General features: G+C 56.9%; 1 protein-coding gene across 1 annotated transcript in view; it reads left to right on the top strand.

Annotated features, from left to right (window-relative positions):
• Positions 1-19,449, top strand: part of HPCAL1 (hippocalcin like 1) — a 105,364-nt gene that overhangs the window by 76,061 nt on the left and 9,854 nt on the right. Inside the window, exon 2 of the mRNA XM_058682525.1 lies at positions 4,641-4,726. The gene's annotated coding sequence lies outside the window, so the exon portion shown is untranslated. The remainder of the gene's footprint in view (positions 1-4,640; positions 4,727-19,449) is intronic.

Below are 19,449 nucleotides of genomic sequence, written 5' to 3' on the forward strand. Positions count from 1 at the left end.
TCCCTCTTCTTCTGTTTTTTTTGGATGAGTTTGTGAGAATTGGTATTGATTCTTGAAATGTTTATAGAAGTGGGAAGTGAAGCCATCTGGGTCTGGGCTTTCCTGTGCGTGAGTAATATTTTGATTACGAATTCAAGCTCTTGCCTGCTTATAGGCATTTCGGATTGTCTCTTTCTTTCAGATCTTCCAGATTTTTCTGGAGTAGGTTTTGGTAGCGTATGTCTCTCTAGGGGCTTAGATCCTGATGATCATGTTCTTTGTGGCCTTTCAGTCCTTGTTGACATTGAGTTCTCCCTACGTGCCAGGCATCTTTCTGTGCATTGGCTCATGCAGTTTTTATAAACCGTTGATCAACTAGGTAGCGTTATTACCATCTCCACTCCACATACCTAAAAACTGAGGCAGAGAGAAGTTCACTAGTCGGTCAGGGTCACACAGCCAGGCAGTAGAGGGAACAGTAGAGCTAGGATTGGAGCCCGGGTGGGGGCGCCTGGGTGGCTCAGTCGGTTAAGCGTCCGACTTCGGCTCAGGTCACGATCTCGCGGTCCGTGAGTTCGAGCCCCGCGTCGGGCTCTGTGCTGACAGCTCAGAGCCTGGAGCCCGCTTCCGATTCTGTGTCTCCCTCTCTCTCTGACCCTCCCCCATTCATGCTCTGTCTCTCTCTGTCTCAAAAATAAATAAACGTTAAAAAAAAAAAGGATTGGAGCCCGGGTGGTCTGGCCACACAGCCGTCTATGCTGTCCCTCTCCCTGCTCTCCCGAGGCCCTTCTGTGTGCTAGAAGCCGGGAGGACAAGAATAGGCAGGCCTGGTCATTGCCCAAGTCACTGCCCAGAGACCCCAACCTACGAGAAGGAGGTATCTTATGTCTGACGTGAGGAAGGGGCTGGGGAAGTTCTATGTCTCCTCTCTCCCAAGTGCTCAGCAGAAGGGCCTCCCAGAGAACCTTAACCCAGGATGCTGGTGCCCCACCCGGCACGAGTTTGGTGCCGGGGGATCGTGCCCAGTACGTCTGGATCCCCCAGGCCTCTGCAGTTAGCTCTCCCGGAGAGGAAGAGGCAGACCGCTTGGAGCGCAATCGCTAGGCAGAAATCAGGAGCGACCAGACATCACTCCACATAATTATTTCTGCATAATGATTTCTGCTACTTGATTCAGTCTTGGGCGACGACTGTAATCTTTATCTGTCACGGGAAAGCTGGCGGCCGGGGAGCCCCTGTGGCTTAGCGATAGAGCCAGGAGGAAATTTGCCATTTGAGTTCGTGGAGTGTTCCCAAGCAGCTGGGGAGCCAGAGAGCCCTCAAGGCCTCTGGACTGATGGACCCTCCTTCTGCTGGGAAGCCTGGTGTGGGAGCTGGCCCAGCCTCTGAGGGCATGCAGGCCACAGGCTTTGTCACGGCTTGGGGAAACGGAATGGCAGAAATGACAGGGCGTGGCCAAGTCACAGGGCCGCTCAGCAGCAGAGGCCCGCCGGGACCAGACTTCTTCCCTGCTCTCCTGCCACCCAGTACTTTCCCCAGGAGAGCTGGCGCGTGTCCCAGTGAGACAGGAGGAACTGTGGTAGAAGGCGTCTGTGTGGACTGGAGATGTTCTCGTCTGGCATTCGGGGCACGGGGCTGGTCACCGAGCGCGTTGGCTGTTCAGGACTGACCCTGGGAGGCTGGAAATGGCGGGGCCTTTGTAGCCCACAGTGAGCTGACCTGCACCCAGGCGAGGTGTGGTGGCATTGATCACGCGGTGTGGCCGTGGTGTGTGTCCTGGAGGGCAGGGTCCCGCGGAGAGGGGTGTGGGCTGGGGGAGCGCCTACTCGGGCTCCAGAGCCCCCCTGACCGGCGGGGGTTCGCTCACTGCATTCCCACAGTCTCCTATAAGCCCCTGTAATTCATGAGGGCGTCTGGAAAGCACAGAGCATGGGTTTAGGGATTGGCGTTTTGGGCAGCCATCCTGCTTCGGCTCGTGGAACCGTGGCCAGGGTCCCTGAGTGTGTTTGCTCCTCTTGTCAACTGAGGGTTCGAATGGGCTTTCCCTGCTAGGACCGTTAAAAGGGCAGGATCATAAAATGATGACTGGACACAAAGCTTCTAGCACATCCTGCTGCCAGCCGTTTACTGGGTTTCACAAAGGTGACCTTGGGGAGGACCTTTGACCCTATCTGGGGCCTGACCTCCTTGAGTGTCAAAGCCGGCTTACCGAGTGCAAGATAACTTCGCTAAGATCGTCGATTTGAAAGTTTCTTTTAAAACTATGGGACGTGGGGCGCCTGGGTGGCTCAGTCGGTTGAGCGTCCAACTTCGTCTCCGGTCACGATCGCACGGTTCGTGGGTTCGAGCCCCGCGGTGGGCTCTGTGCTGACAGCTCGGAGCCTGGAGCCTGCTTCGGATTCTGTGTCTCCCTCTTTCTCTGCACCTTCCCTGCTCACACGGTGTCTCAATCTCAAAAATAAATAAAGAATTTAAAATATGGGGCGAGGCAAGCTCAGAGGACTTTTAGGGCAGTAAAACATCTCTGTATGATCCTGTAATGGTGGATATACATCATTGTCGAGACCCCCAGAGCGTCCACCACCAAGAGTGAACCCTAATGCAAACTATGGATTGGGAGTGATAACGTGTGTTTGTGTGCGTTCACCGTCTGTAATAAACATGCCCCCGTCTGTAGTGGGGCGTGTTGATCGCGGGGAAGGCTGTGCGTGGGGGGCACAGGGGTGCTGGAACTCTGTGCTTTCTGCTCCAATTTGCTGTGAACATGAGACTGCTCTAAAGATAAAGTCTCTTTTGGGGCGCCTGGCTGGCTCAGTCGGTTAAGCGTCCGACTTCAGCTCAGGTCACGATCTCGAGGTCCGTGAGTTTGAGCCCCACGTCGGGCTCTGGGCCGATGGCTCAGAGCCCGGAGCCTGCTTCCGATCCTGTGTCTCCCTCTCTCTCTGCCCCTCCCCCGTTCATGCTCTGTCTCTGTCTCAAAAATAAATAAAAAAACGTTAAAAAATTTTTTTTTAAATAAAAAAAATAAAAATAAAGTCTCTTTTAACAAATTCACATTATATAATGAAATAAAGTATACACACAAAGTACCGTGTGTGTGTGTGTGTTGCTCTCTAAAAGCACAGTGACCTTCCAGTGAGAATTTCTGATGGGAAGACGATGTATGGCTTTTCTCTTCCATGTCTTAAATCCCAGCCCTGAACTTAAATAATGTAATCGGCACATACGTTCTGTAGTGCTGCGACAGGGTAGAATTTTAACGGAGGGAAGTGCACTCTGCTTTCAATAATGTCCATGTGATGAGTTTGGGGGCACTCACTGGTCAAACACCGATTATTTATTGGGCGCCTGTTGCGTACCGGCAGCACAGAAGTGAAGACAGTGCCTTCCCGCCCTCCTGGAGCTCACGGTCCATTGGGAGCAGATCCAGCCCTTTATTTCGCAGGAGCAAAGGAGCGAGGGGGGGCCCCGGGTACCTGCACGGCCCCGGGGGCCCTGTTTTCTGGGGGTGAAGGAGCTACTTGGCTCCGGTCCTCGGGACCACTCCAGTGAGGGCGTTTATATAAACGGTGACCATTGTAGGAGATGACCGTGTGTTCTGAGAAAATAGCCGAGAAACGTGTTTGGATCGGGAAGACGAACGGGCTGGCAGGTGCGGAGACGGCGGGAGAGGGCACTGGAGATCGAGAAGGAGCCAGCCGGGGGGGGGGGGGGGGGGCAAGGCCGTGTGGCCCCGGGTGTGAGAGCCCAGAACTGCCTGGGCTCCGTTCTCTCTCTGCCACTGTTTCCCCATCTGTACCGCAGGGTTACTAAGATGCCCACCTCATAGGTTGATGGGAGGATTAAGCCGGTTAGCGCAAACAGAGGATGCACAGAAAGCTTTTCGTGCGGCACCTGGCAGCGGGCAGATTGTAGCCGCGAGGATGTTAGAATTACACTTCATCCTCCTGTACAGGGTGCAGCCGAAAGGGCTGAAGGAGGAGGTCGGCCGTCAGTTAGCCACGCGTGCAGGGTGTTTGGAATGTGCCAGAAACTGGTGGTGGTGGTGGTTGAAGGCGGGGATGGGTCCGGGCACCCAGGATGCCCGTGGTGCGTGGGCGTGTCTTCCCGTCGTGGCCCTGTGACTCCGGGAACCGTTGGCTAGAGGTTGGCGATGGCCATCTGACCTTTCTTGCGTGCAGGACGGGAGCTTGGCTGGTGGAGCCCCCGTGAGCCCACCCCGTGCACAACCCTCAGGGCCCTTACGGTGGCCCTGTGGGCCAGAGCGTCGGGTCGGGCCGCAGGCGGCGTGGTGACGGGCCGCAGTGACTCAGTGATGCAGCCAGAGCCCGAGCCCCGGGTGTGCAGACCACAGAGGCCGTGGCCAAGGGCCACACCCGGCGTTTGCGCCAGCTTGTGATAGCCGGTGACCTCACCCAAGGGGTGGCCGGGGTCCCACTGGGAGACTCGTCCCATCAGTATCGTGGGGACTTTCCTCCCTCCCAGTGCTCATGGCCCCTGGCCTCAGTGGCTCCCAGGAACCCAGGGCTTTCCTGTGCTTAGTGTGGGGCTTGCAAAGGCTATAGTTCCCCCCGGTAAGTGCACCGAAGCAACCGGAAAGGCAGTGGGTTCTGGGCCAGGGGTGTCTGCACCCTAAGTGACCTGTTGTTCCTCCCTTCCAGGGCATGGTCTAGCGGCCCAGACAAGGACGTGGAACCAGCCCCCGGAGTTTCTGGTCCCGGCTGTCTCCGCCTCCGCTTGGCCTTGGGTAAGTCACTTTGGGAGGCCACGTGGGTCTGGAAGCAGGTGAGGACTGGCGGGCGGGGAGGGGGGGGGTTCTACCACTCTGTGGGGTCCTGCCTGCGGCTGGCGGATGGGGATTTCACCCAGCTCAGTGGGAAGAGCAGGGAAGACCAGAAGTCGGGGAGCAGGGGACAGCCTGCCCAGGACACCTGAGGTGGTCAGGAACCTGAGGCTCTGAGATGGAAAGAACCCACCCAGGTCCCGTGATCAGCTCGGCTCTCGCCCTAAGCTGGCCCGTCTTTCTCGTAGGTCCTTTGACCTCGGGTGCTTTGATTTGGGAATGTATCCAGTGATGGGAATAGGGCATTCCCGAAAGCTCCCACCTCCTAGGTCCTGCCCACCTCCCCCTCCCACAGAGGGGAAAGAGCTGCCTTCCCAGGGCCCCGGGGCCGAGCCTCCCCACCCCCACCTCCCTTCGCCCCCAGCCCTCCCCATGGTCTCACTGGGGCCTCTGAAAGCTTGGTGCAAACGCTGCCCCCTTCTCTGGCCCCACCTGCGTCCTTCCAGGCTTTTCTCTGCCCTCTCGTGGACATCCCCCAGCCCCTCCACTCTGCCGCCCTTCCCGCCTCCCCAAAAGACTGACCACGGGAACCCCTTTCTCGCTCACAGCCCCGTGATCCTCTTGTCCACCAGCACGGCAAGGCCCTGACCAGGCCCGGCCCCCCAGACCCGGAGCCCAGCTGCTCTCCCCTCAGTCAGGGGGTCAAGTCCACAGTAATTAGCATGACCTGCCAACTCTTGGTCTCTTTGAATCCACCACCCTCCTGGCCCCATCTCAGGCCACCGCCTGCTTTGGGTTCTAGGCAGGATCCCGGGGAAGCAAAATGCCTGTAATGTTCGAATGCCGTTCTGACCCCAGGGCTGCACCTGTTACCTGTCCTCTGTCCTCTAGAGGCACTCTGGAGGGCTTCTGTGCCACCTGTTGGCTCCCCCGCCAGGAGGTGCTGGCTGGGCACTGAACAAGCCCTCCTGAGGGCCCAGGACCCCGCTGCCTCTGCTGTGGCGTCTGTCGCTCTTGCCGGGCTCCGTGTTCGGCTCTGTTCCCAAGTGAGGAAGTAGGTGGTGAGTGGGAGAAAGGCCTCTGGCTTTGGGTTTGTGTCCTCCAGATCCTACTGGGTGCACTTAACAGCCTCCCCAAGTCCAAGTCTCCTCTGTAAGAGGATTACTCACGCCTCCCTCTTGGGGTGGTTGTAAGAGTGGAGGCCGGCGGGGGTGGGGGTTGGCGGGGAGCCTCAGCTGCCTCACAGCCCTTCTTCCTCTTCCTCCTCCCCGGCTTCTGGTAATTATGACAGTGACTGTCATTAGTCATCGGCCCTGCCCTGCCCTGCCCTGCCCTGCCCACCCCAGTGCTGTGAGCACCAGTTGAGGCCAGGGGTGTGGGGTCTGTTGCCAAAGACAGAAGGAGGCAGCACGGGGGAGGGGCCAGGCCCAGCCTGGGAGAGCCCACCTTCTAGATCCTAGAAGCATGTAATTCTCACCTTCCCACCCAGAAGGAATCCCCTTTAACGCTCAGCCGTGAGGCTAAGATTTGGACCCCAGACCTATTGAAGTGTGCGTATTTCCACCCTTATAAAGCCCCTTAAGGTTGCTGGGTGCCCAGCACGAGAGCCGGCGTGCCCGAGGGGGCAGCAAGGCCGGGAGGCAGGTGCCAGGCTGCTGCTTCCCTTTGAGCGGACGTGAGCGTTAGCAGGTCAGACCGGCAGACTCCCAGCACTCCCCAAACGTTGTCGCTTTCAGACCAGGCCCAGACACCCCCGCACTTCTCCTTGCTGACTGTCCCCCGAGGAAGCCCGCATCCCCCGGGTGGGGGGGGGCTCCGCCTCTTTTGTGTGGATGTTGGGGGTGTGCCCTCTGCCTTGGTCTTCCTGAGGGAGGAGTGTTTCTCCCACCACCCTGCCCTTCCTTCTCTCATCCGTCCTGTTCCCCCTTGTGAACGTGCTCCCAGGGTTGGGACCATGCTCCTGGGGGTTGGGACCGTGTTCCCTGGGATTGGGACCATGCTCCTAGGGGTTGGGAACGTGCTCCTGGGGGTTGGGACTGTGTTCCCAGGGATTGGGACCGTGCTTCCGGGGTTGGGACCGGAGCCCCAGGCGGGGCCTCTGCCTCAGGGGATAGATTAGTGTGGAAGGTGTTGCCTTCACCAGTTTCCCCTCCTTCCTTCCTCAGCTCTATGGGAGCTGCAAGATGGGAGGGGGAAAATCTGGCTCTGTGCTCCCTGGACGTTGCCTGTGTGCAGGCATGCCTCGGAGACCCTGCAGATTCGGTTCCAGAGCACCGCAGTAAGGCAAATATCCCAATAAAGCGAGTCAATGAATTTTGTGGTTTCCCAGTGCATATAAAAGTTATGTTTATACAATACTGTAATCTACTGAGTGTGAAATAGCATTAGGTCTAAAAAAACCCACCAGTGTATATACCTTAATTTAAAAATACCGGGGCACCTGGGTGGCTCAGTCGGCTAAGCGTCCGACTTCGGCTCAGGCCATGATCTCGAGGTCTGTGAGTTCGACCCCCCTCTGTGCTGACAGCTCAGAGCCTGGAGCCTGCTTCGGATTCTGTGTCTCGCCCTCCCTCCCCCACTTGCTCTCTTTCTCTTTCAGAAATAAATAAACGTTCAAAAAAATTAAAAGAATACTTCATTACTGGAGCCCCTGGGTGACTCGGTCGGTTAAGTGTCCGGCTCTTGATTTCAGCTCAGGTCATGATCTCACGGGTCGTGAGATCGAGCCCCGCGTGAGCTCTGCTATCAGCACAGAGCCTGCTGGAGATGCTCTCTCTACCTCTCTAAAAAAAACCAAACCAAAACAAAACAAAACAAAAAACCAAGAAAATATTGCTAAAAAAATGCTAATCATCCTCTAAGCTTTCAGGGAGTTGTAATCAGTGATCACAGATCACCGTAACAAATATCATAATAAGGAAGCAGTTTGTCCTTTAAGTAGTGACACGGCCCCCCCCACCCGCCCCTGCGAAAATTTCATGGTTGCTGCTCACAGAGATTTGGTTCACCACAGTTCTTCTGGAAGATGTTAGGTTACCTGGGGCATGGAGATTTGGGATTTTGCAGAAGACGACGGGAGAGCGTGATCCCGGGCTAACCTCCCCTCTGGGTGTTGGGCTTGTCGCCCCCCTAAAGTGTTGCCTAGTCTGCGGGTTCCAGCTGGGTCCCGCGGAGAGCCATTCTCCAGGCCTTTCTGAGGTACCGGCCGCTGCAGTTTGGAGGCAGGACGCTAGGAAAGGGGAAATCCTTCCTGTGTTGCCAGTTGAGGGTTATTTTTACAGGGACTTGGGATGACTTTGCAATATCACTTCCTGTGGGCGTCCCCTTCACCCCTCAATCACAGAGGCAGACCCTGCATGACAAGCGTTGTGGGCAAATGCCAGGCAAATGTGCATGTGGGCATGCACCTGCACACACACACACACACACACACACACACACACACACTGTGAGCCTGCAGACTTGGCTTGGCATTCTGATGGGGGCGGCGGGGGCGGGGGGTGTGATGGGGGCGGCTGTTGTCCTGGCCCGAATCAGCACTGCCAGCACCGGGCAGGAACTCACTGCCCGTCGGCATCTCTGAGCCTCTGCCGTGGGTAGCTCTCTCGTTGTGTCGTGGAGATGAAAGGCAGAGACAAGTGGAAAGGGGGCCGTCCCTGCCAGTGAGTCTGTGCTCAGCGCCCAAAGGGCGGGACACAGAAGGAGCCTCCGCAGTGAATGAATGGATGGGTGATCGAGCCATATCCCCACGATCTCGCTGCTTGCTGGCACCTAGGCTGGGACCCCCTGAGCCCGGTCCGAGCCCACACAGGGCCTCCCTTCTCTGCGACACAGGCGTCTCAGGGCGGCCCGCACCGATCCTCTCTTCCCAAGGCCCGGATTTCCGGATCAGCCCAGACTGCACGTGTTCTGTCCTGTGGCCCCCTTGACATTCCTGGACCTGACAGGCCGTATGTGCAGGTTTCTAGCTGAGAAGGACGCCCTGGGAACATACTTAACAAAGGTTTGCTCTGGTGGCTGTGCCTGGGGCCTCATAGCGTGTCCAGGAGACTGGCTCTTTCTCTGAAGTTAGAGACTATCTGGGTCGGAAAGTCACGGACGGGAAATTTGGAGGCCTGGAATGCCAGGATGATGGGCTCCGTGGGCCGCAGATCACTGTGGAAGGGCTGGGCCTGGGAAGGACCTGGGGGGGGGGGGGGGGGCGCGGTGTCAGCCGGACCTTCTGACCTCCCTCCCTGACTTGCTTCTTCTCCCCAAGTGCCAAGCACCGTGTCCTTCCTGTGTTTTACGCACCGTGCTAATCGGTTGTGGGCTTATTCCCAGCCGTGCCCTGGGTGAATGGAATTCAACGCTGTGTCCTCGGGGGTTGAGGGCAGGAAAGGACGTGGGCCGCAGCCCGAACGCTCAAGTCTGTCGATTCCTCCCCGAACGCTGCCTTCTTTTGCGCCCCCTTATCCGGCCGGCACGGGAGCTCGGTGTCCGGCTAGTGTAGGAGCTGACTCGGCCTAGAAAAGAGGGAAGGCATTCGTGCCTTGCCTTCCCAACCAGACAATAAGCAGCACGAAAGCATCTTCTCCTTCTGCGTATCCCCAGCACGTAGCGCTGTGGTTTTCACCTGCTACGTGCCCTGTGAATGCAGGCTGATCGACACTGGCTGTGTGTGAGTTTGTACCTTGGTCTCAACTCTCCCTGCCGAATCTATGGCTTCTGGTGCTGTGATTTAAAGAGTAAAACCGGCAGGGGCGCATGGGTGGCTCGGTCGGTTGAGCGTCCGACTTCAGCTCAGGTCGTGATCTCATAGTCCGTGAGTTCAAGCCCCGCGTCAGGCTCGGTGCTGACAGCTCGGAGCCTGGAGCCTGCTTCGGATTCTGTGTCTCCCTCTCTCTCTCCGCCCCTCCCCTGCTTATGCTCTGTCTCCCTCTCTCTCTCTCTCAAAAGTGAATAAATCTAAAAAAAAAAAACTTTTCTTTTAAAGAGTAAAAATGGCAAAGGGCAGCTTCTGTGAGCTGTCTGCACTCCTGATTATACACACACGCTCCAATGACAACCGAAGGCTGCAGTCGCTGTGGCCACCGAGGGGCAGCCGGGCTGATGCCATTGATGTTGAGAATGACTTACTGTTTTTATTTCTTCCCAAAGACATTAAACACGGATCAAATAGCATATGAGATGATGATTCACTGGCAGATTCCTTCCAAGTTTAAAAAAAAAAAAAAAAAAAGAAAGAAAAAGAAAAAAATTTTTGGTTTAGTGAGCTGAGCCCCGAGTGGTACCAAACCAGCATTTGGTGGCACCCGTGTCCCCAGGAGCTCTGCCGTGGGGAGGGACCTACATCCCAGCGAAGCGAGCGGACTTCCCAGCTGCTGCAGACGTGTCCACTGGGGCTCAAACATGCCTCGGGGTCCACACAGCCCAAAGTCCTGATTCCCAGACAGGAAAGCAAGGCTGTGAGACACATGACCTTCCAGGCCTCTGACTCCGCTCCGAGGCTGGGAGTGAGCGCTGTGCTAATAACAATTAACTTCTCTGCTCATACATATGCCGGCTTGCCTCCCTCACAGCGCTGGGTCGGGCCTTACCCTTCTCCTGAAAACGAATTCAGAGGTACCTTTTCAGACGTTTTTTGACCCAGACTTGACAAATTTGAACTGCCCTTCGAGTCATTAGTCTGAATTCCTAGGATTTGATGGCATTTTTTTGCTTCTGCCCCCGAGCTGCCCCACCTCCCCACACCCTACCTTTGTTAATCTATCCATTGGTTCCATATTGTTCTGCACTGTTCAGTACTGTGATGTTATTGGTGCCATATGTTATATGGTTATTATGTCACTGCTCATGAAGGGGCCTCGCGGCTCTGGGGGCCTGTCCCCAGCTCCCGGGAGGCTCACGGCGGCTCCCTGTTGACGTCCTCAGGTTCCCGTGTGCAGTGAGGTCCCGGTGTGCAGTCTAAACCGGGTGAGGGTCCCGACGTGGTGGAGGGAGTGAGTAAGTGTATGGTAAACGCGGCCCATGCTCTTTTCTCTAAGATAAGAACGAGCCCAGGAGGGAAGCCCTCATGGTCCCAAACACTGGTGTGCTGGAAAGGCCGTCGTCAGCACCCCCCACCCCTGCCCCACCAGGCCTGTGTTCTCCTCCATGGGAGCCGGGAACAGACTGAGGCTTTGCACAATCAGTGGGGGGGGGGGACACCAGTATGGGCGTGGGGCGTGGTATATACATAATGTATGCGCCGTGGGGTGTGGAGGGGTGCGGTGTGGGGATGTGTTGTGAGTGCACACCCTGTCCTGTGCAGATCTGAGCCGCCCAGCCTCCTCGGAACACTGGGGCTTGCTCTGGGCGAATTCCAGAACTCTCCTTCCGCACCTGCTGCTTCCCCGTCCTTGAGGGGTGCGTCCTGTGCAGAAACCGTCTCCTCCGTGCACCACGGGCCCGAACCAGGCAGAAGCCACAACTGAGTCCCCGGGAGACATCTGGCCTGTAGAGAAGAGCCCAGCCTCTCCCTCAGGGGCTCCCCATTCCCCCGGGGGGCTCACAGTGTCCCACGGCCGGCAGGGAAGGAGCAGCCCCCACTGGGGCTCTGCCCTGCCGTCATAGGCCTGTCCTTTTCTTCTGTCCTTTTCTTCTCATTTTCTCTGAAGAACAGGAGTTGGAATTTCACTGACCCGGACCCGCACCGGTTGTGTCTGGGCCGCTGGGATCCCGGGTTTTCATGCTTGGTGCTGGGCCCGCGGGCGAGAAGTGGCCGTAAGAAGTGCAGGCCGCCCACGAGCCCCGGCCGGCCTTGGCCTCGGCCTCCAGCCCGGTTCTGTTCGATACTGCAATTAAGCTCATTAAGCGCGTCACCCGTTTTTTTTCTCCTCCAAGCTGTGATGTCACCTCTCAGTATTTGTCGGATGCTTTCCAGTTGTCGGTCCTTTTACACCCTTCAGTTTCCCATTATCTTCACGGCTACCACAGCAGCAGGTACGGACTGTTCCTCAGGAAACTGAGGCCCAGAGAAGTTATGAGAACAGCGGAGGCCGTAAGGGAGGCAGGGGAGCCCGGCAAGAGCCCAGGCTGGCTATTTTCTGCGCACCTGCTGCCCGGCGTGGCCCTTTTGTGCACGGCCACCTCCCACCGGGCATTCTGGTCCCGTGGACAGAGGAGCACGCGGAGACTGGGCCTGGCCCAGGGCACCCTCTGCCTCCCAAGGAGCTGTGCCGCTGACCCGGGTGTGCGGACACTGCCCCCTAGGATCCTTTTCCCTCCTGGGGGGTGTTGTCCGCCCTGGTGTTCCGACACCTGGCACAGAGGGGAAACGGAAACGTTTGCTGGGGTGAGGGAACCAATCCAGAAATTTCACCGCCCATGCCAGCCCGGCGGTGAGCGGTCTGTCCCCATAAGCCTCAAAACTCACACAGGGATGGTCATACGTGGCAGTTTTGGCTTTCAGTCTTGTTTTGGATCCTGCCTAGAGTTCTTTTCCTGTTGTTAGCAGATTCTACAAGGGGGAGGATTGTTCTCTTGGGCATTTCCTCTTCCTCTCCCCTCTTCCGTCTTTCCCAAGAGGCTCATTTCTGTCTGTTCCACTAACCTACCTTCCTCCGCTGGGCAAGCAGTTCAAAGGGCTCCTCCCCGTGAGACTCAAGTGGCAGTGATGTTGGGTCGAGGCGGGGGGCGCCGCCACTCGGGTGACCCCCGCTGGAGGGCGGCAGTAAGGCCCCTGGGCCACCTACTGAGCTGGGGGCATGTTCACGGGGGAGGGAGGAGATGGGCACCGGGTTGGTGAAGGGAGCCCCTGGCCTGACACACCCAAGGCGGGCCCTCTACTCTGCTGTGGCTGTGCCTGTGCCAGTAAATGGAACTTTCCAAGATACCAAGTCTGAATTATGGAATGCCCCTTCTTGGAGCTTGAGGCCTAAGCAAGAGAGCACTTTACCATCCTGTTCCATGATACGTTCCTTCCCGAATCCCGGATACTGGCGAAGTCACAAAATATTAGAGCAAGAGGGTCCTAGAAGAAGCCCATTCACTCACTCGTCGGCTCATTCACTCGGGCATCGTGCCAGGCCCTTGGAACGACACATAACCATTATTTCAAATCTATTTATTGAGCACCAGTCGTGTGCCAGGCCCTGTTCTGGGCAACAGAACAGGGGGTGGGGGGGGCCAATGTATTTGAGATGGGTTCCTTGGAGGAGGCACCCCCAAGAAGATGCAAAGACGTGGACGTTGAGGGGGTGAGCCTTGAGACCAGGTGAAGGGAACAGCAAAGGCAAAGGCCTTGGGGCCAGAACATGGTTTGGCATGAACGAAGTATTTATTCTCTTTCCTCAATAAGCTCACAATCTAATGAAGGAAGGACACAAGGAAACGGTGTTACACAAGCTGAGGTCATATTAGAAATAGGTTAAAAAATGGGAAGGGGGTGCAGAGGGAAGAGCAATTTTCGGGGCCCAGGACATACATCCCTGAATAAGGAGCGTCCGAGTTGGGCTTTGCTGGTTGAGTAGAAGTTTGCTGGGCAGCCGAGGCCATGAAGCAGTGTTTTCGGAGGCACACGGTATATAGGGAGGGACACACACAGTTCCTCTTCCTGTTGGCATTAGCAGCTTCTCCGAGGGACAGAACATTCTCTTGGGGATTTTCCTCTCCTTTCCCCCATTTCTCCCCCCCACCCTGCCCCGTCTCCCAGCCCTCATTTAGGGCATTCCAATCTCGGCTAAGTGGAAAGGAAGGTTCAGGACCGGAAGGGGAGTTCTCTGCCTTGGCCAGCTCCCTCCTTCCCTCCTTTTATTTTAAAGCTTTAGGAAGTCCTGGGGAGTTAAGCTGCTGGCGATGGGTACAGAAGTCAGGAGGGTTTTTGGTTCTCAATCAAGTTCAGTTCTCAATCAAGGTCACGGGTCTGGAGCCCATCCAGCCGGTCAAACTGGATGCAGCAGGTTTTCAGGAAGTCCTCTGAAAATGAGCTCCTGGAAGTCAGTGAGCTCAATCTGGATCTGGGCACACCCTGTTAACTGTCCGCTCCCAAGGGTGTCTGTCACTGACCGCCTCTTCCCCCAGATGTCGCCCAGGGGCTTCTGTTCTCCCAGAAGTGGAGGAGGACCACCCCCTCTCTGCCGCTCCGTCACCTTAAGGACCTAGGTAGGCCGTCATTGCAGCTGGCCTCTAGCAGAGGTCTTGAAACTTGTGGGACTCACTTGTGTCCTTGTGAATGAGATGTGAATGCCGTGGGCACCCTTTCTTTTGTGGGCACCTAAGAGTGAAACAAACAGACCCCTCCCAGCTGGGTGGCAGTTTGCAACGGGCCTGTAAACAGGGTGCTAACGGGCTTCAAGGGTTCTTGTTTGGTGGCCCCAGATCTACTGTCCCAAGGAGCTACCGAGTGCTGGCAGCCACTAGAAATACAGAATCGGCCGCATTCATATGTAATGTTAACTTTCCTGGTAGGCCACGTTAACAAGGTAAAAAGGAACAGATGAGATTCACGTTACCAACATGACTCATTTAACTCACGATATCTCAGACGGTATCGTTTATCATTCCACATGTAATCGGGATAGAAAAATGACTCTGAGATAGTTTACATTATTTTTTATGTATTGTCAGAACCCAGTGTGTATTTGATACTCTTAGGGCACATATACGAATTCAGACGGGCCACATCTGACGTGCTCAATAGGCACATGTGGCTGGTGGTTACTTTGTTGGACGTGTCTAGCTTATAGACAGAGAGACTGAGACCCCCCCCCGCGACGTGGAGGTGGCTTGGTGTGGGGGGCGGGGTCGGGAAGGCGGGGTCTCCATTTCGGTCCGAGGAGCCTGCCTGCCTGCGCCCTCTAGCGTCCGCCCAGCCGCGTTGCAGCCTGAGCCGCCCCAAAGCGCGCCGTTCCCTTGCTTTGGTTCTGACAGCAGTCACAGACCCCTTGGGACAGGACTGGCCCCTCCCCAGAGCAGCTGCGCTAGAAACCAAGGCTGCATGCGGCTTGCCTCTGACCCGCTTACTTGGAGACAAGAAGGACGGATTCTCGGCATTAGTCCGTTTGTTAATGGGTCACCAGGAGAAAGAACCAGGTCTTATGCTGCATGGGAAACGGCACAAATCGCCTGTTTTCTGCTTGTCCCTCCAGCCCCTGCTTTCCTGCTCTACCCCAGACAGAGGAAGCAGCCATCCCCAAAAGCCCTCTGGTCCCTTGAAGTTCAGATTCGCAGCAGACGCCCTCCCAGCCTCACCCGGAGCATTGGCCTTTTGTAAGGACTTGGTTCCTCCAGCCTTTCCCCGTCTGTCTCTCTCCAAGTGTTTGTAAATCTGCATGGCCCAGTGAGCTCTGGAGATCTCACTTGAAAGCATTTTAAAGCAATGGATGAAATGTGACCCACGCCATCAGCCAGCGTGGAGCTGTGATTAATGGCACATTCGAGCCCTTGGTTCCCAAGAGCCTCACCAGGCGGTTGGTAGAACTCTGCCATTAAAAAGGCTTTAATTTGCTGGCAGGACCTACTTGGGGTTAAATATTTTCCTAGGGTTCCCCAGCTACATGCGTGCTTTTTTTTTTTGTTTTTTAATTTAGCACATTAAAAACAATAACAGAGTCACCGAGAGCCAGAGAGATGGGCGTAAGCGCTACATTAACCCCCTCCCCGTTCCTTCATTGCTGTGAATTAAAATGTCATCTTTGACATGCTCGAAAGGCCGTTGCCTGTCTGATCCAAGCCCTGCGTGGCCACGAGGCTTTTCAAGCCAAGTGAGAGGTGGCTCTGATCCCAAATTGATCAGCCTTCCTGGCACGTCCGTTCTTCACCCCATCCGTCAGTGGAGAGGAGAGTGAGATTTTCTGGTCTACCGATGAGGGTTGGGTGTTTGTTTGCCTGGCCACCGGGGCCGGGGGAGGGAGGGGACGTTGCTGCTGGGAAATGGGGGTGATGGCTTTGTCTTTGCAGAAACGCTGGCTTTTTGTCGTCTGTCTTTCCAGCCGGCCAGTCGTCAATAAGGTTGGTGCCTTGGCTTAATTAGTAAGAGAGAGGTCACCGTGCATGCAGGGTTCCGCTGTCCCTGGTCCCTGCGAGGCCGCTTGCTTTGGGCTGAGAGCCTCCGGGAGAGAGCTAAAACGAGGCTCTTGGTATTAACCGTTTCGTCCGAGTCTTTGGTAAGCACATGTGAGCCGGTCCGGTGAGGGACTGGCAGTGCACGGGGAGATTTATTTCGTATTCATGGGCTTACTTCATGGCGGAGTGGATGCCAGCTGGGGGCACCGTGGCGGCCTCCATCACCGCCCATGGACCTGGGCAATGAAAGGGGAAGGTCACAGACAAGCACGTGCCCCATGGAAGCCTCACTTCTTTGTCTCTAAGACAGAGATGACGTTGCCTTCTCCCGGCCTGGCCAAGCATGACCCCCACCTTCCCAGTGCCCTAGTGTCCGGTGTGTGCTCCCTAGAGGTGGCCTGAGTTTGTTTGTTTACATTTATTTATTTTTGAGAGAGAGAGAGAGAGAGAGGAGAATGCAAGCAGGGGAAGGGCAGAGAGAAGGAGACAGAGGATCCAAAGCGGGTTCCTCGCTGTGAGTGCAGAGCCCGATACGGGGCTTGAACTCACGAACCGTCAGGTCATGACCTGAGCCGAAATCAAGAGTCGGCCGCTTAACTGACTGAGCCACCCAGGTGCCCCGAGGTGGCCTAAGTTTTGATTCCACATGCTGTCTTCCTAGGCAAACTGTCTTGTCCCCTCCATGGAAAAGGAGTGATTCCTCCCTGGAGCATCCCCCCACCCCGTCACATTACATCTTGTGCCCCATCCATAGGAGCCTGTGCCATAAGCAGCCCAGAGCGCTGAGAACCAGGGTGCACATTCGGAGGGCCGGATGGGCTGGAACAGACCGCACGCACACACACACCCCCCCCCGGTGCACCCAGCCTGGCACCAGGCCCCGAGAACAGGCTGAGAGCCGGGGCGGCCTGCACTCCTGGGCTTGGGATTTGGGGGAGCAGAACACCGGCTGGTGGACACGTGTGGGCAAGCATCCCCACAATTAAATGGCTCAGGACACGGTGTGGGGTGTGATGAGGCACACAGATCTGTAGACCACACGTTTCCAGATTCTTCCAGGGAATCCTGTACCACCTTCCAGGACTCGATGCCTTTCTTCAGAGAGGGTCACCTCTTGGGAGGAGAGCCTTCCCTACCTCAGCTCCAGGCATAGGAATCTTCGGCCTGGACCTCTAGACCCAGGGGTCTTAGACTATCAGAGCGGGAAGGAGCCCTAGTCCTGGAAGGAGGCCCCCTCACACCACACTGTCGTGATACTCAGGAAGCCCATGGAGAGGGAGGGGCTGGGAGTCCGGATTCTCAGTCTTGTGTGTCACCCGAAGGTGACACACTGGGGAAGGGTCTGGCCACGCACGAAGTTGCTCCCCAGGCACATCACCGTGCCCTCTGCCTGTGACCTTCTAGCTTTGGGTTGACCGGCCTCGTCCCTCTCCCGGATCTGGTACCTTCCTTTCCATAAACACCTGTTACCTCGGGCAGAGGAGGTGCGAGGAATTTGGCATTTCTGTGGGGTCTGTGAGTGTATACATCACACACGCGTTCTGAGGCAAACTGATAGCATTGTTCGGAGGGGCGATTTGGTGTTCAGGGAGGTGAGTGGGTCCTAAAGGGACCGATCCTGAGCCCTCAGAGCCTAGCACTTCACAGAAGCCCGCTTGTTTCCCTGGTGAAAAGGGCAGGGTTGCTAATCAGGGCAAAGGATGTGCCATTAACGACCCAAGGTGGCTGTTTGTGACCGTGTTGCCCTGCGGGGCCATGTGGACCCACCTCCCCCGGGCTGCCCTCAGCAAGATGTGGGGCTTGAGCCGAGTGCTGCCTTCGCCTCCCGGGCCTCTAGGGCTGGTTCCCCGCTGGTAAGGTGGGACTGATGTACGCGAAGGGCCCGACAGTAAGCCAATTGTCCCACAGTCCATGGACCTTCTGGTTGTCCCTGCTGCTGGTGCTCAGGAGTGAGGTTGGGGGAACCGCACGGTGCCCGGCACGGGGTTCTGCCCCACTGTTGTTGCTCAGGTCAGTGCCCAGGGACAGCTGTCTTAGTGTCCCAGGGCTTTCGCAACAAAGTAACAAGGACCGGGCAGCTTCAAGAGCAGGAATTGATTTTCTCACGGCCCCAGAGGCCAGAGGTCTGAGATCAAGGCGTCAGCAGGTTCGGTTCCTTCCGAGGCCTCCCCTTGGCTTGGAGACGGCTGTCTTGCTGTGACCTCACGCGGCCTTCCCTCCGTCTGTGTCCCAAGCCCCTCTTCTAAGGACACCGGGCAGATTGGATTAGGACGCACCCCAGTGACCTCATTTTACCTTAATTATCTCTTAAAGGCCCGGTCTCGGAATACAGTCACATTCCCAGGTGAATTCGGGTCACACGGGTCTAGAGCAGCGGCTGTCCCGTCCTGCTCGCGCTGGTCCTCCCTGGCCACACACCGCATTACGCCGTCCCCTGTGAGGATGTCAGGGGCGGGGGAAGCGAGGGAAGCAGGTGCAGACGAAGCCACCCGAGGTGCCGCCCGCTGTGCGCGTTGGGGGGGGGAGGCCCGTGTTCTCCACCCTCCGGACGCTGGCCGGGAGACCTCCCCAGTTTACGAGGAGCATGGAAAAGCTGAGGGTTTAACAGCAGCCGAACTGATGAGGGAAATGGAAGATGAGCCCTTTTTCAAGCACAGGTAACACCGGGCCGGAAGTGTGTGAAGTCTTGGCCGGGGCGGGGGTGGGTAGGTCACGGCTGGGAGCCCTGGGTCGGGTGCTGCTCCGAGGCCCGTCACCCACCTCCTTGCTCTGCAGACACAGAGAGGTGGGGCTGCCTTGGAGAAGCCACACAGTGAGTCACCCCACCCTGGGAGTCGCAGGCGACCTGCCGGGCCACCGGCCTAAAAGTTCTGCAGTCCAGAGTTTGCCGTTCAGAAGTCCTGAGTGACAGGATATGGAGGAGGCCGGGAGGCTGTTTAAACAGAATGGACAGGAGCGCCTGGGCGGCTCAGTCGGTTAAGCGGCCGACTTTGGCTCGGGTCACGATCTCGCGGTCTGTGAGTTCGAGCCCCGCGTCGGGCTCTGTGCTGACAGCTCGGAGCCCGGAGCCTGCTTCGGATTCTGGGTCTCCCTCTCTCTCTCTGACCCTCCCCCCTTCATGCCCTGTCTCTCTCTGTCTCAAAAATAAATAAACGTTAAAAAAAAATTTTTTTAAATTAAAAAAACAAACAGAACGGACAGAGGCAGGCGTGAGGTGAGCAGGTTACTAAAGGGATCCTGACGGCAGCAGGGAGAATTCGCTGGGGACAGCACAGAGGGCGTCCACGGCTCTGAGCTCCGAGGGCCCTGCCTGCTGCCTGGTTTGCCCACTCGGTGGCTAGTGTAGCTTCATCAGAGTCACCCTCGGGGGGCCCCACGCGGCACCAGGGGCCTCCCGGACTCGAGTTCCCCCTGTGTGTGTGCACGTGCGTGTGCGAGAACACGGCACCCAGGAGGCTGGCGTGGGCAAGAGGTGCCTCAGTGAGGGGACCAGCCTCAGGGGACGGGTGTCGGGGTCACACCCGGGGCTGCCTGGATCTGGTCCCCGCCTTGGAGTGCCAGGCGAGCCCGTGGATGGGCAGAGAAGGATGGGCACCTGGCCTGAGGCCCAGGCGGCTTCTCCTGTGCCCTCAGCTCCCATCCTTGGGTCTGGTGGGCAAGGG

The sequence above is a fragment of the Neofelis nebulosa genome, chromosome 9 (assembly GCF_028018385.1).
Source record: "Neofelis nebulosa isolate mNeoNeb1 chromosome 9, mNeoNeb1.pri, whole genome shotgun sequence".
NCBI lineage: Eukaryota > Metazoa > Chordata > Mammalia > Carnivora > Felidae > Neofelis > Neofelis nebulosa.